The sequence below is a fragment of the Rhynchophorus ferrugineus genome, unplaced genomic scaffold, assembly GCF_030347505.1.
Source record: "Rhynchophorus ferrugineus isolate W39M unplaced genomic scaffold, kcgeb_rfMv2 rfM2, whole genome shotgun sequence".
NCBI classification, from domain to species: domain Eukaryota; kingdom Metazoa; phylum Arthropoda; class Insecta; order Coleoptera; family Curculionidae; genus Rhynchophorus; species Rhynchophorus ferrugineus.
The window spans coordinates 82,680,093-82,696,675 of record NW_027472581.1 but is presented as its reverse complement, the minus strand read 5'-3'; the positions used below and the strand labels follow the sequence as shown (position 1 = coordinate 82,696,675).

The 16,583-nt window shown below is 32.4% G+C and overlaps 1 protein-coding gene and 1 long non-coding RNA gene across 11 annotated transcripts in view; one reads left to right on the top strand and one right to left on the bottom strand.

Moving 5' to 3' along the window:
• Positions 1–16,583, bottom strand: part of LOC143191481 (uncharacterized) — a 119,923-nt gene that overhangs the window by 50,986 nt on the left and 52,354 nt on the right. The window lies entirely within an intron of this gene.
• LOC143191893 (uncharacterized) lies at positions 943–3,575 on the top strand. 3 transcript variants are annotated; one of them, XR_013004663.1, is made up of 5 exons: positions 943–2,457; positions 2,539–2,732; positions 2,799–2,995; positions 3,121–3,247; positions 3,307–3,575. It is a non-coding gene; the product is annotated as an uncharacterized LOC143191893 (long non-coding RNA). The 3 variants fall into 3 exon arrangements; XR_013004661.1 differs by having other exon boundaries at positions 3,121–3,575; XR_013004662.1 differs by having other exon boundaries at positions 2,789–2,995; positions 3,121–3,575.

Below are 16,583 nucleotides of genomic sequence, written 5' to 3'. Positions count from 1 at the left end.
TCATTTTTAATTATGTCATGAATTAGTTTTATTTTCTATGATTAGGTATATGTTTAATTTTGATTTAGTATTTATGGTTATTGTACTTCTTTAGTTTTTAGGTTTTAGTTTAAATTCTATTGTGTAGTAGTTTTTTGACTATCAACTGTTTCGACTGTTTTCAGTCGATTGTTCCCAACGCTACTTTTTACATACTTAATATTTGACATCATATCAACTTAGTCTTTTGTCTATTATAATACGAGCTGAGTTACTTTTACTTTTATTTTGCTTTTGTTGTTAATTTAAAAGTTTTTTGTTATCTTGGAGGGAAATGTATGTAATAATAAGTGAATAGTATAAAAAAGGCAACGCAGTGTTAAAATTATAAACAGCTTTATCACAAAATAAATATATTTATCATACTAATACAAATGATTTCACATTTTTAAGTGTTTTGTTCTATTATTATTATTATTATCAAGTGTTTATATATCTAGTTTTTTGACTATCGACTATTTTGACTGTTTTGCGACTATCGACTGTTTCGACTGTTTTCAGTCGATTGTTCTCAACGCTACTTTTTACATACTTAATATTTGACATCATATCAACATAGTCTTTTGTCTGTTATAATACGAGCTGAGTTACTTTTACTTTTATTTTGCTTTTGTTGTTAATATAAAAGTTTTTGTTATCTTGGAGGGAAATGTATGTAATAATAAGTGAATAGTATAAAAAATGCAACGCAGTGTTAAAATTATATACAGCTTTTTCACAAAATAAATATATTTATCATACTAATTCAAATGATTTCACATTTTTAAGTGTTTTGTTCTATTATTATTATCAAGTGGTTATATATCATTGATATTGATAAAAAATGGTTTTATACAATTAAGATATTTTCTATGTTGGACAACATTGTGAATTTTAGACAAAAATATTTTTTTAATTTGAAAATGTCTTTATACAAACTGATGGTGTAATTCGATGATGACGTAAAGGTGGTATGCTCTACATGGAAACCTCTAATTATTATCACTAACGCTTTGAAGAATATTGTTGACATTTGGTCCATCAGTACCAAAGCAAATCGAATTCTACAAGCTGATTCGGTTACATGTTCCGACGCATCAGACAGCATTATGTCTCTTTTTAATTAGTGCAAAATGAGAAAGAAAAATCCGCTCAGTGTTTAAAATAAATTTTACATTTTTACAAACTACATTTTATTTTTATTCGACGTCATCTATAACGTGCAATGGTTGTTTTATTGGAAGTACTATAGGTAGGTTCCTTTTACTTATCTCTATTATAGGTATACAAATGGAAATCTGACAAAACATGGAACCAGCACAAAACTAGAGATAAAATTGAAGAACGGGAATTTGATATATCAAGGCAAAACATTTGTCTACCTCATCAATACATTTGCGACTGAGACACAGCGTGATATAACATATAAGTGAGTAACTGAAAGTGTTACTGGTCGCATATTGTCAAAGTGATCAAGAACGTACCTAACTAATTAGAGATTACTCAACAAGCTATATCCTAACGATTAGAGGCATTGAAAATGGTTTAATAAGAAGGATATTGCCTACCATATTTGCACTGCGTAGTTACTGGAGACGAAAATCTTATTTACTATGACAATCCCAAGCGGAAAATATCGTGAGAATACCCCAGCCACATTTCCATGTCAACCACGAAGCCAGATATTCATGGCGCGAAGGTATTACCACGTATAGTCTATCCAAAGTTATTTTGTACATACGTCATCAAGATGTATTGCTTGTCGCAATTTGTAAATTCGTTTTAAAATCAGACAACATTATCGTTTTCATTTTATTCTAGTTAAAAAGAGACACAATGCTGGCTGATACGATTTAATGCCCTCAACGACAGAAAAAGAGGAGGTTCTTGCATTGTATAGTTATTGGAGACGAAAATATTATTTACTAGCATAACCCCAACCCGAAAATATCGTGAGAATACCCCAGCCACTTTTCCATATCAACCACGAAGCCAGATATTCATGGCGCGAAGGTACTACCACGTATAGTCTATCCAAAGTTATTTTGTACATACGTCATAAAGATGTTTAATGTATTGCTTGTCGCAATTTGTAACTTCGTTTGAAAATCAGACAACATTTTCCTTTTCATTTTATTCTAGTTAAAAAGAGACACAATGCTGTCTGATGGGTACGAACGTGTACTGAACTAGCCATCGTCAAAGTCGTCCGGTTGTCAAACGTATGTAAAATTTTTCAAAGCAATAGTGATAACAGGTTATAAACTGATAAACGTTATTTTAATGCTTTGCTTGTTTTGATAAATTTCAAATCGCTTCTTATTATTACTCTGATTGAAAATTCCGAAGCCAGACAGAACAGATTGTGTCTCTAATCAGTTACTTTGAACAGGAACGAGATAATGGAGGCCCCTTTTGCCAGTAATATTCGTTAGAGAGGTAAGAATTTTTACTGTTAAATATTAATTTGCTGCGATTTTTATTGAATAATAATACAAGTTTTTCAAATGAAACGGTTAGTTTGAAAAGTATCGAAGAGGTCAAATGGAGCTTCCGGATACTGCTTTTAAGGGAAAAACGTGTTTAAAAGCATCTAATAAAATGAAGGAAGACTTATTATTTCAATTTATGTACTTAGATGAGACATGGACATTTCAGATTGGGCAAGATGATAACAAAAACAGTGTTATGATAATTGAAGTTGATGGAAAAAGGTAAATGTTGGAATAACAATTGATTGGGTTTTATTAGTCATAATATTTATTAATAGTTCATTGCAGATATGTTGTATTTCGTGCTGGAATGGTTAATAACACCTTCGGTTTGGATGAATTCGATAAGACACATTGTTAAACAAATGTTAGATAGATTGGAAATTAACAACTTACTTATTCACTTGAGTAAAACTTTCTGAATATGATATGATTCAATGCTGCTAATTTCTAAGATAGGGTGATGAGAATGGAAACAAGTAAAGGTGAGTATATAGTTTGAGTGAGTGCAAAAGTTTTATGTGCAGAGATATGTGTGTAATTGTTCAGAATATACATGAGCATTTGGTTAAAATGTGTCCGGAGAGAAAGAATAGTAACTGTTTTGCAGATATGGCAAATGTATTAAGGATAATGTAGTGATTAAATCTAGTTTAATGAAGGAGAAATACAATGATATCAAAATGTCTTTACAAGGAAACACTGCACTGAAGGACACAATAACTAAGTGCAAAAAAGTAAATATGCTCTCTAATGAAAGTAAAATATATTACTTGGAAATACAATTGTTAATTAGATGGATTAGGCCTACAGGGGATACAACTACAAACGCGCCTAGAACTCTAACTCATAGGTGGTATGGAAAAGAGTTAAATGTAAATTAATCAAACACAATCCTAGCCTATAAACTATTATAACTATGTACTTAATTGTAGTTTTAAGTCATTCGTACTACATTAGATTTACTATATTCTTAAAATAAATTATATTTGATAACATTTTTGTTCAATTATTTTATTTAGATTAGAATTTTGTTGTCAAATGTCAAAGTCAAACGGAACTAAAACTCAGAGTTGATACGGCAACATTGCGACGTTTCGACGTCACAAATCTAGATGACGTATGCGCAAAATAACTTTGGATAGACTATAGACACATGGTGATGCCTTTAATAGTGAAAGAAGATGTTGTGGAATTGTTCAAGAGGCTTAAAACTGGTAATTTCCACGTGGACGACAAAGTGCGATCCTTGATTCTGGTCTAGAAGGTACTGTTAATAGCAGATTGTTGTCAAACTGGCATTTGAAATGGTTCAATAGGAAGGATATTGGCTACCGTATGAATTGAAGCCTCCAACGACAGAAAAGAGAGGGTTTTTTGCATTACATAGTTCCTGGAAACGAAAAGCTTACTTACGATGACAACCAAAAGCAGATAAATCTTAGGGATACCGCAGCCGCGTCTGCATATCAATATTCATCGCGCGAAGATATTGCCATGTATATGGCATATATAGCAGGTTCACACCGAATGATGTATTATCAATTGTTAAACCGGACGAAATGATCACTGAACACTGAACTTATACATTTGAGCGGGACAATAAAAGAGAAACCGCTATAACAAGAAAGGCACGACAATTTAATCTTGTTAAGTTACAATGTTCATACGAAATATGACATCCTATCCCATCCACCTTATTGTCCAGATATTTCTCCATCGGATTGTCATCTATTCCGATTAATAGGACACGGTCTGACTGAACGGTAGTTTCGTTCTTTTGAAAATTGATTGATTAATATTAAAGATTCTTCTCTAAAGATCGTCTCTAAAAAAACACGAATTTTATTGATGCAGTTACACGAAAAATGAGTCGAAATTCTAGACAATGGCTGAGAGTATTTCCCAAAATGAATATGTAACAGTGGTTGTGTAATAAAGCTTTAAAAAATAATAACGGTTTTCAATTTGTACTCGTGATATTTTTGCAAAACATTGCAGAAATATCTTTTTTATGCTTATAATAAACATGTATTTATAGATATTTATAATGTAATGCAGACATTGTCGTATAGTTGTTTATTTCTGAATTAATTAATGCCTAGTGCAGTAATAACCCAATAGTTCGAATCATATTCTGTTTACGATTTGTTACATGGTTACTGATTAGAGGAAATGGGATTCGTAATGATACCGCTATTCGTATTATCGTGGCTTATAACCCAAACAAAACCGTTGATCACGACTGATAACGTGTTAGTATTTCAACGACAATAAGCACAGAAAGCAAACACCAAACAGGACTGTATTTCTCATAAATGTCAGACTTTCTCATAAAAAAAAACCTAATATCTTAGCGCCATAAGTAATCATATTGATTACGTCATCTTAGATGAAGTTGTTTGATATATCAGCGACAGGATTAACCCAAAGCCCCATTAGTGCTGAATTCCACAGTGTTTATGTTATTGGAGATTTACGATAAGTCCCGGGAATCAAATCTAACAAGTCCAAGGATATGGGATCACCAAGCCAAACAAAAACTTTAAAATTAAGTATCATCTTAAAGGTTTGTTAAAAATTATATTTATAAGTTATACATAATTTATTTTGAAAAAATATCGACTAAAAGAAATATCGATATATCGGCTAAAAATATCGATATCTTTTCCAGAAAATATCGATAGATCGATATTTTTTCTTCATCCCTAGTTCCGCGCCTTATCGAGATCACTTCTCCACTTTCTAACGAAGAATCTAACATAATATATTATTGGTTTTAGGATGAAAACATTTTTTTCCCTAATTTTGTTCACTAAATACTTATATTTTCACTTAAATTTGTTCTTACAATTACATACAAACAAATCCAGTAATTTAGAAGAAACTATTTCATTATACAACATATATACAAAAATGTTTGTCGTTCATTTTTTTACCAAATAGTGAAAAACCAAAATAGCTAACCAAGCTGTATACAAAGAAAACTTTTCGCTAAAAATTTAGTGATATTTTTTCACTTAAGTTTCCTTTTTATATTGTTTACACTCTAGTATCTCTAAATAAAGAACGCATATTTCTAACATAAATTAAATAAGTAAAAAAATTATTAGTTAATATGTCCTTTTATTCTTAGAAAAATGAATAATTGTTATTTCAATGAATAATACCCAATGTAAAATTTTATCTTGTACCAATGGCCGTTCATCATTCTTCTCTGAAATATTTAATAAAACAAAGAAGTATTATGAAAAATCTTTAAACATTTAAGGAATTTTAGCAAAATTAATGGTTTTAATCTATCAATCCGGTGAATATAACACAATACAATTTCAGCAATAATAAACTTAAAAATAAGATTGTACTCGTCTTGTAAATTTGTTTAATGATTTACTGAAGTACATTTATGAAAATGACAAGAAAATTCAATGCTACGAAATTTTTTCGTACAAATTTAGCGAAATTCTTGTATTAATTAAGCCAATGCTATGCAATATATGATTAAGAATACCACTTTACCAAAGAGCAGGGTAGATATGACTGAAAATTCAAGAACTGTACTGATTCAAAGTCTAAAGACAATGATTTATCGGTAAATTATAAAGTCTACTTGACCTTATGAGATGTAAATATGGGGTTGCACTAAAACATCAAACTGACTAGCAATCCAACATTGGCAAAACAAAGTTCTTCGATTAATTAGCAATGCTCAAAGTAATCAACGAAGAACTAAACGTCATCTTGAAATGAAATTGATTTACGAAATTATCCAAGATTTCTTACACAACAACCTTGAATAAATATAGTTACTGCACGAGGCGCTGGATATCAGAAGATTGAAGCGAACAAAACCCTATGAAGTTGTATGGAATACAATTATTTAATCTTAATTTTAACTTGAGTAGTCTAATTTAATTTTAATTTGGGAAATACATAACACACTGACGTATATATAAGTCACTTGGCGTGCTTGTGTATTGATGCGAGTAAAACTGTAGAATAGTAATACATTAATTTGTATATTAAGATTGTACTACGCATATTGAATATAGAATGTAATAAAAAAAAACGATTAAGAAACAATTTCGGAAATATAATTTTATAATACAAATAATAATATTTTATGTAAGTTAAAATAAACTTAAAATGTTTAGTGATTCTCAATAAAACTGAGTTATCTATGTATAAGTTATATACTACTGTGTAATTGTACTACTTATTATGAAATATCGGTAGTTACTAACACTAAGATTATTAAACTATAGTATCCGTAATCAGAGAGTAGTCCGTCTCTGTATTTGACAAGCTGGACCCTAAGAGATAAAAGTTTATGTTGAACGAGAATCCACGTGAAATCGACGTGGCAAGCTGGGTAAACACATACTGACGTAATTTTTGTTTTCCCCATCTTAGACAACGTTTCCTTAACATATATTGCGAACATGCTCGCTCAAGTATCAGGAGTATGATAGGAATCTTTGTTTATAAATAAGACACAGTTACTTGCATAAAGAGCAAAATACGTGCATTTTAACAGTAAATTCGGAGATGGAAGACATATAAATTAATTTTGATGGATAGTTTTGTAAATTTAAGAAAAAAAACCTATAACAAAAAAGTACTACCTTCACAAAAATGAAAGGGTTGTTCAGCCAGGCTAAGTGGTATAAAACCGAATCAGTGATGATAGTGTATAGTAGGTCATACTGCAAAATTATTTTGTTGCATTTTTATTTAGGTAGCCCTCGCTATTCGTTCATTATACAAAGGGTACTATTCAAGGTATAAATATATTAATTGCCATCGATAGGGCTCCCTTATGATGGTTTCAAGTACCCTAATGTTCCTTTTCGGTGGACCAGAACATTTTCATTATTTAAAATATTTTCTAAAACGTGAAGATAACTTTAGGATTTTTTTTTAATAAAAACAAAAAGAGCTGAGAAAAAGTAATAATTACCCCAATTTCTTAAATATTAATTCACATTCCAACATTTTCCCTTGATACCGTGTCAGAACAATGTTTGTCTGGCAGCGATCCAATCATTGGTCCGTTACGTTATCACTCAAACTCTTGCAACGTATAACTGAGCGTTCTCATGCAAGAGGATGATTTTGTATATGTTATTCGCTATTGCCGTGTTTTTGCAACAATATGACATTATATTTTTTGAATTGATGTTCATAGACATGTACAGTAGCAGTGCCCTTCGGTTTTAGCAACTTTTAATACCTTGCTACACTTTGCTGGTCTCAACATATGTGTAGCATTATTCCAACCGAATGATATAAAATCTACAATAACAGGTCAATTGAAAAGTCCCCGGCCTGACACATAGATGGCGCTACAAGAATTAAATCCATGTTTTATAGTTAGCCCTAACCCTCAAAAGATGCGTGTATAAATTTGACAGCTGTCGTATCATTAGTCTGTGAATTGTAGCATTTTGAGTGAAACAACTTTTGTTATTGCGAAAAAAATGGATAAAAAGGAATTTCGCGTGTTGATAAAATATTGCTTTTTGAAGGGAAAAAATACAGTTGAAGCAAAAACTTGGCTTGGTGCCGAGTTCCCGGACACTGCCCCAGGAAAATCAACCATCAAGGATTGATATGCTAAGTTTAGACGTGGTGAAATAAGCACCGAAGACGGTGAACGCAGTGGACGCCCAAAAGAGGTTGTTACCGACGAAAACATTTAAAAAATCCATAAAATGATTTTGAATAACAGTAAATTGAAACTGAATGAAATAGCAGATACTCTAAAGATATTAACTGAACGTGTACATCATGTTAACTGGAAAACTAACTTATTGGCCGACTGATCAAGAGAAAACCCCGGCCATGTTAGATTTCTTCATAGTAAGAAACATAACATAACATCCATCGCTCAAGACAACTGAACAATTAAAGTTTCAAGCAGAAAAATTCGTAGTAGATATTCAGCAAGCTGCTGGAAAAAATACTCCAGAAATTAAGAGTACAATTAAAGGAATTAATTATCCAAAAGAAGTGAAGGAAATGATAGCGGAAAAACGAAAATTACGAAAAAAATGGCAACAAAACAGAACACCTGAAAATAAAAATACTTTAAACAAAAACATTAAAAAAATCCACAAAATGATTTTGAATGACCGTAATAGTTTTGTGTTTTTCGGCAGTTATCAGTATTTGATGCAATGAATCATAATACTATTTTGAATGATTCCTTGCATTTTGAAGACGTCCATCCAGAAAGCACAAAAGCAGATCCGATAATAATTCTTTGTAAGTTAGATTGATTGCTTGTGAAGACAGTCTTATGTCAACAAGTGGTTAGAGTATAGTTAATAATTATAAGTAGGTTCAGAACCTAGAGCTCTGTACTTTGTACGCTGAAAACAAATGATGATTGCATGTTGTAACTCAATATTATAATATAATTCATAATATATTTCGTATACCTACAATTCTTAATAAATTTCAAGAGCTGGTTAAAAATATACTATACAAACTTAATTAATCGTCTGGATCATGAGTAATATTTTTGAATAATAACTGAATTTCCTAACTATGGCCTGTAGCTGAAGCCTTTCAAATGACGTTTGATGCAACGAGATCCGACCGATAACATGCGACTCTAATTATATTCCCGAATAGACATCGGTGATCTTATCAGCCCAATACACGAGATGAGATCGTGTGGAAAGATTCGGTTTTGCATTCGTCCGATTTCCTCGGTCTCAGCATTCCCAGGAAACCCGATCGATGAGTTGCAGGAGGTGGCGGACCGCCGTATCGATCCATGCCGGTAGACCGAGGATTGGGGGGAGGGAGGTGGGAGAGAGAGGACGAGCCTACTGGTCCGGATCACAGACTACTGGAAACGCGTAAACAGAAACTGGCCCTGTACGATCGAGATTTTCACCTAAAACGACAAACAGAACATTCTAAACCAAATCTAGGTGGAGAGAGAAAGAGAGAGAAAGAAAAACATAGTATCCTGTAAAATGTATTATTATTTAATATCGGTTGGGAAAAATTTGCAAAAAAATATTTAGCGAAAAACAATAGCTTAATAATTAAATAATTTAACTTATCAAAAATAACTTATGTTATATATAACTTATATTTATGACTCTGTTCGATTATATTAACGATAATATTTGGGTACATTATATATACACATTTTTTGGTAATTAATACAAATATTTCGATAAATTTGTACGAAAAAAATTTCGTAACATTGAATTTTCCAGTTATTTCCATAAATGTACTTCATTAAATCATTAAACATATTTACAAGACGAATACAATCTTTTTTTTAAGTTTATTATTGCTTAAATTGTATTCTGTTATATTTACTGGCGGATTAAATCCAACAACTTTGCTAAAATTCTTTAAATGTTAAGGATTTTTCATAATAATTTTCTTTGTTTTATTAAATATTTCAGGAAAGCCTGATGAACAGCCATTTGTATAAGATAAATATCACAGTGGGTATTGTTAATTAAAATAACACTTATATCGCATATAACATACATCAGCGACTTGTTAACAGGCAATTGAAAAGTCCCTGGCCTACAATAGTTTTTGGCAAAATTAGTTTTTTTTTATTCAACATAATTCCTTTCAAGGGTGATACACTGATGCGACCCTCCAACTTTTCGATACCATTTTTGTAGTACAATTTGTCCTTTGCTTCAAAATAGGCCTCAGTTTCGGCGATCACCTCTTCTTCCCAGAGAGCATTCTTTTGAGATCTGAGAACAGAAAATAGTCGCTGGGGGTGAGATCTGGAGAATAAGGTGGATGAGGAAGCAATTGGAAGCCCAATTCATGGATTTCTATTCAATAACGGTATGTAATAGTCGCTGTTGATGGTTCTTCCTTTTTCAAGGTAGTCGATGAAAATTATTCCATGCCCATCTCAAAATACAGGCGCCATCACCTTGCCGCCGACTGTTGCGTTTTCCCACGCTTTGGAGCGAGTTCATCGTGTGCAGTCCACTCGGATGACTGTCGATTGGACTTCGGAGTGAAATGATGAAGCCATGTTTCATCCATTGTCACATATCGACGCAAAAACTCGTGTTTATTAAGCTTGATCATCTTCAAACACTACTTCGAATCATCAACTCGTTGTTTTTGATCAAAAGTGAGCTCGCGCGATACCCACTTTGCACAGAGCTTTCTCATACCCAAATATTCGTGAATGATATGATGTATCCGTTCAGTTGATATCTTTAGAGTCTGCTATTTCATTTAATTTCAATTTACGGTAATTTAAAATCATTTTGTGGATTTTTTAAATGTTTTCGTTAGTAACAACCTTTTTTGGGCGTCCACTGCGTTCGCCGTATTCGGTGCTCATTTCACCACATCTAAAACTTAGCATACCAATCCTTGATGGTTAATTTTCCTGGGAAAGTGCCCGGAAACTCGGCGTCAAGTCAAGTTTTTGCCTCAACTGTATTTTTTCTCTTCTAATACGCGAAATTACTTTTTATCCATTTTTTTTCATAACAAAAAGTGTTTCACTCAAAATGCTATAATTCACAAACTAATGATCCGACAGCTGTCAAATTTCCACACGCATCTTTTGAGGGTTAGGGTTAACAATCATATGGATTTAATTCTCGTAGCGTCATCTATGTGTCAGGCCGGAATAGCTGATGTGAGATTATTATCCAATGCTAACAATTACGAGGACAAAGTGATGAGAGTAGAAATAACTAAATGTGAGTATATAATTAATATAGGATTACTAGGGAAGAATCTTATTGTAGAGTGTAAAGGATTTCTATGCATAGATGTGTAGATAATTGTTCAGAATTAAACATGAGCATTAAATGCATGCATGACTAAATCTAATTTTACCAAGGAAAATGTGTATATTTTGTAACAGAAGAAATTAAGAATAAATAGTCACTGGATTCAACACTGAATCAACCGAAGAGTTACAAATTGCAATTGATATACAATGCTGGATATCAAAGCAAAATAAATCAGTGCATATTAATTTCACTCAACAAGCGGAAGTACAAAACAATGTACTAGTTATTGGGTAGGTATTCAGATCTGTAAATAAATAATAAGCTTTTGTTTACCAATAAGTCTTAAAATTAATGTGGGCAAAGTAATAGAAATATCATACAAAGATTACAAAACAAGATACTGCGATGTATTGTTGATGCTCCATGGTACATTCGTAACGACAATTTGCATAAGGACCTGAAGATAGAAACTGTCGATGACGTTATTAGGACTATGCCCAAAGGCATAGACAGAGACTCCATCAGCACATTAATGTTGATCTTTAGTTCTTTAGATCCTTAATTATGGCCTTGTGAGAAGATTAAAGAGAGATCTAGTTGAGTGAAGTTATAAGTAAAACCCAGTGCACATTAAAAACAGTGCCATAGATGTTAAGTCCAAAGTGTCTATCGCAGAATAAGTATTATGTCATTTTAAAACTGTAGCAAATTAAGATAAAATAAATAGTTTATTAGAGTTAATTTACTCGAATGATTTTGTTATAGATCAAAGCCAAAATCAACTATAAAATATTTTTAACAAAAAATTGAACCGACTTTAAAAGATAAATAAAGAACTCACTAAAAATTAAAAAATAACCAAAAGTTTCAAAACAAAATATGCACATAATAATAGTCGTAATAACTAAATATAAAAAAACAAAAATCTTATTTAACCTATCTACTACACTTATTTTATATTCTACTACATACACACAATTTAGCTTAATACCTACCTAAACCTATTTATCTATTGACAACATTATTTTAACTACTACCAACTGATCACTTTGAACTCAGTGTAGAGCAACAAATTAGATTTGTTTTGTTCGTAATTTAATTTCGTGTATATGTCACAATTTTTTATTATTATTATTGTATTGTTTGGGCTCGGTACCGACGAAAGAAAGTCGGTACAATTTTTTGCAAAAAATATTTTATTTTTCTCTTTTTAGTGTTAGATATATACTCAATAAATTACGCATTAATAATATCATAAAAGCCCGTATGAGGAAAAATAGGGATAAAGAAACAATGAGTGAAAATAATGAGCGCTTCAGGCCCTGGGTTCCGCTACCTAGCCTAAGTCATTTGACAAATGTCCTAATTAAACTAGAACAACAAAAATGTATTGTCCCTGCCGGGAATCGAACGCGCAAACTCCGTTTGGGAGCTAAACGCTTTAATCATTACACCATAGAAGTAGTTGTCCAACAATATTTCTACGATGTTTTATATACTATAGCGAGTGCTTGAAAAGCAATATGAAAGGCTTTTGCACTGAACGACTTCCGAATTTCCGTCACATCAGCTCAGCAATAGCATTACACTCAAATGTCTGATTATTCTATATAGAGAATATGTGAAAACTTTGTACGTGCCTTTGAAATTTAAGCGTTTCCCTCGATTTCCCCCCTACTCCCCAAATGATCCTGATTTGATTCCTATGGGCCATCTCGGAATATTCTCAACTAAAAAAAGATTTTGAAAATCGGTCCATAGTTAACGAAAAAACATACATTAAAATATAACAGGTCAATTGAAAAGTCCCCAAAGTTACACATAAATGGCGCTACTAAAATTAAATTCATATGTGTTTTAGTTAGCCCTTAAGCCCATTTTGAGTAAAGCAATTTTTGTTATTGCGAGAAAAATGGATTGAAAGGAATTTCGCGTGTTGATAAAACATTGCTTTTTGAAGGGAAAAATACAGTTGAAGCTAAAAACTTGGCTTGATGCCGAGTTTCCGGACACTGCCGGCGAAAATCAACCATCAAGGATTGGTATGCTAAGTTTAGACGTGGTGAAATGAGCAATGCAGACGGTGAACGCAGGGGACGCCCAAAAGAGGTTGTTACCGTCGAACATTAAACGACATTAAAAAAATCCACAAAATGATTTTGAATGACCGTAAATTAAAATTGAATGAAATAGCATACACTCTAAAGATATCAACTGAACATATACATCATATCATTCACGAATATTTGGGTATGAGAAAGCTCTGTGCAAAGTGGGTGTCGCCCGAGCTCACTTTTGATCAAAAATAACAATGAGTTTATAATTCGGAGTAGAGTTTGAAGATGATCAAGCATAATAAACACGAGTTTTTGCGTCGATATGTGACAATGGATGAAACATGGCTTCATCATTTGAATAATTTTCATTAACTACCTTGAAAAAGGAAGGACCATCAACAACGACTATTACATAGCGTTATTGGACCGTTCTAGCACATCGCCGAAAAACGGCCGCATTTGAAGAAAAAGAAAGTGCTGCTTTACCAAGACAATGCACCGTGTCACAAGGCAGTGAAAACGATGGCAAAAATCCATGAATTGGGCTTCGAATTGCTTCCTCATCCACTGTATTCTCTAGATATTCTCCAGATCTCTCCTGGCCCCCAGCGACTATTTCCTGATCTCAGGTCTCAAAAGAATGCTCACTGGGAAGAAATTTTCGTCAAATGAAGAAGTGATCGCCGAAACTGAGGCCTATTTTGAAGCAAAGGACAAATCGTACTACAAAAATGGTATTGAAAAGTCGGAGGGTCGCTATAATCAGTGTATCACCCTTGAAGGGAATTATGTAAAAAAAACAGATTTTACCAAAAAAATATGTTTTACTATGGTAGGCCGGGGACTTTTCAATTGACCTGTTACAGCCGAAGATAGAACCTCCTCCTTTTTCAAACTCGGTTAAAAAATCTAATTTTATGCGGCAACATTGCAACGTTTTGATGTCATAAATTTCGATGACGTGAGTTCACTGTTTAAATGAATGTACTGTAAGTGTAATATTTCGCATAATATGTACATAATGATGCCAAATACTAGTTTCACGTATCGTTATCGCCAAAGTAATGTTTTCGTTTCGCTGAAAATCGTTTTTCGATAAAACTCCGTATTTACTTGCGGATGTGCAGAAGGCGAAACAAAAGAGGAACGAGTAAGGTCGTCCAACGGACCATATCGTCGACGACTGTCCCCGTCTGTCAGTCAAGGAAACTCGCTTCCATGGGAACGCTCCACGTCTACCATTGTCTTGCCGAGGCCATAGGCGTTCTTTTCGAGCAGCGTCCATGACGGACCCCGGGTAATCTATCGTTTTATTGTTCTACCAATCTTAACTAGTCCATTGTGTTCGGGTAAATAGTCTCCTTGTTCCTCTCGGTTCCCTATTCTCTTTAACTTTTCGGGTGTCGAGCCGAACAAGTGAGGTAAACTCGACAAAAGTTTTCTTCTTCATACGTCGCTGATCATCTTTGCTTATTTCGATATAAATATTTTTTTGCGTCGGATCGTATCGGATTAATTATGCCAAATCATCGACTTAACGCTGTCACTAAATACTTCATTATAATAAAAATTAGATGGAGAGTTAAAAGTGTAACTTAAAGACAAAGGCAACAAATATAAAATATTTTTATCAAAAAAATTTAACCGACTTCAAAAAATAAAGAAAGAACCCACTAAAAAGTAAAACATATTCAAACTTAAAAAAAAAACATTCTAAAACAAACTATGTACATAATAATCGTTGTAATAACTAAATAGAAATAAACAAAAACCTGATTTAACTACGCTATCTACTACACGTATTTTATATTCTTCTATACACATAATTTAGCTTAATACCTAACTAGTACCAACTGATCATTTTGAAGTTGGTGCTGAACCCAAACAGTTATATTAATTTATATAGATTTGTTTCGTTCGTGATTCAACTTTGTGTCACAAAATTATATTATTATATTTGTATTAGTGTTGGGAACAATCGACTGAAATCGACTATGGACTGTTCAGTAATGTGACTACTTTTTACTATCGACTATTTCAGTCGCTATTTTTGGTTCGACTGTTTTTACTAGTAACTGTTTTCAGTCGCTATTTTCGGTCCGACTGATTTTATTACTATTTACTATCGACTGTTTCAGTCGTTTACTTTTAGTTACTATTTTCGGTTCTACTAGTTCATTCGACTGATTTTTAACATTCTGGTCTTCCGTCCTAGTCGCGACCTTGAAAGCAATGCGCCGAATTTATGGTTATATAGATTTATATGTAATATATGTGGTTTTATGTTTTTTTTTTTGTAGTATGCTTGTGAATAACTATATATTGTAAATTAATATAGCAGCATTTTGGAACGTTAGTTTTCGAGGGAAAAAAATTAAATTGTAAATGATAAATAAGATAAGTAAGATACTTTTGACTGGCATAATAGGTAATACTTTGGACTGTTATAATAGGTAATACTTTTTTGATAAACTTTCACGATTTTTGTCCAAGCCTCTTGTTTGTCGAAACTTTTCTTCTAAAATCTTGAAAACTAAAATTAGGTTCCAAGGTTTCATTAATTGCATAGATCCAAAAGATTTGAAGAATTTTTTACAGTAGCAGTTGTTAAATTTCTTTTAAAAATATTAACCGTAAAGAGGTGAATAAAATATATTAAATATTTGTAATAAATACATTTTCTGATAGGAGAACTCTACTTTAATATTCAACAATTTATTTTGTTTGCTATTAAAAAGAGCACCACAGTTTTTATTTGTTAACGAACGGACTATCTTAACAGAATGTGATCAACTTTTAAAGCCCATTGAAATAATGACCACCGAGTTATCTGGTGAAAGATATCCCAACGATGTCTTTAATTATACGGTTAATAAGAGGACTGGAACATTGCATCAAATCCAGGATTTCAACAAGTGAATGGGGAAAAATGGCAAAATTGTCTATTAGATGTCAAAGACTGGCAATTTTAGAAACAAATACGATATGCGGGAAATCCACATCTTTAGATCCTAGATATAAAAAAGCAGGATTTGGTATTACAAATAATGCTGAGGCGATACAAAAAGTTATCACAAAATAGGTATCTTCTATTCTAACTTCAAAAAATACAAATATAGTTCCACAAATCGAAATTCAAGACAAAACTACTGACCAAGAATGTATTGACATCTGGAGATATTTTGATAAAAAAATGGCTAGAATGAAAGAAGTAATTACTCCAAGTACTGCAGCAACTTTACAGATTTAGCAACATTTGG